Source organism: Penaeus monodon, chromosome 23 (assembly GCF_015228065.2).
Source record: "Penaeus monodon isolate SGIC_2016 chromosome 23, NSTDA_Pmon_1, whole genome shotgun sequence".
In the NCBI taxonomy this organism is placed as follows: domain Eukaryota; kingdom Metazoa; phylum Arthropoda; class Malacostraca; order Decapoda; family Penaeidae; genus Penaeus; species Penaeus monodon.
Window position 1 is genome coordinate 37,604,417 of NC_051408.1, and position 343 is coordinate 37,604,759.

At 32.4% G+C, this 343-nt stretch overlaps 1 protein-coding gene across 1 annotated transcript in view; it reads right to left on the reverse strand.

The window, feature by feature from the left end:
• Window positions 1–6: 6 nt before the first annotated feature.
• Window positions 7–343, reverse strand: part of LOC119587984 (DNA-directed RNA polymerase II subunit RPB1-like) — a gene marked incomplete in the record, with an annotated part of 1,818 nt that continues 1,481 nt past the window's right edge. The window contains 1 exon segment of the mRNA XM_037936704.1: window positions 7–343.

Sequence of the window (343 nt, forward strand, 5' to 3'; positions counted from 1 at the left end):
ACTTTCAGGCTATTTCTGGACAACATGCTAAGGACCTTCCAATACAATATAAAGCAAAGTTTAATGACTGCAGAAAAATAATATGTACTGTGTACTAAATTCAAATTCAAAAATTATGTTTATTTACAACATAATAGCAGCAGCAAAACCATGTCATACAAGTAGCTTTTCCCTGATCCTCCATTTTATCTGATGTTAATTTTGCTTCATTCAAGTGCTCTCCTCTATTTTGTGAAAAAAATCCAGATTTATAGTTTAATTCTATCTAAAAATGAACTAACACACATCAACCTTTTTAATAACAGGTGACAAGTGTGTCCACGCACTCTATGGGGGTAGCAAA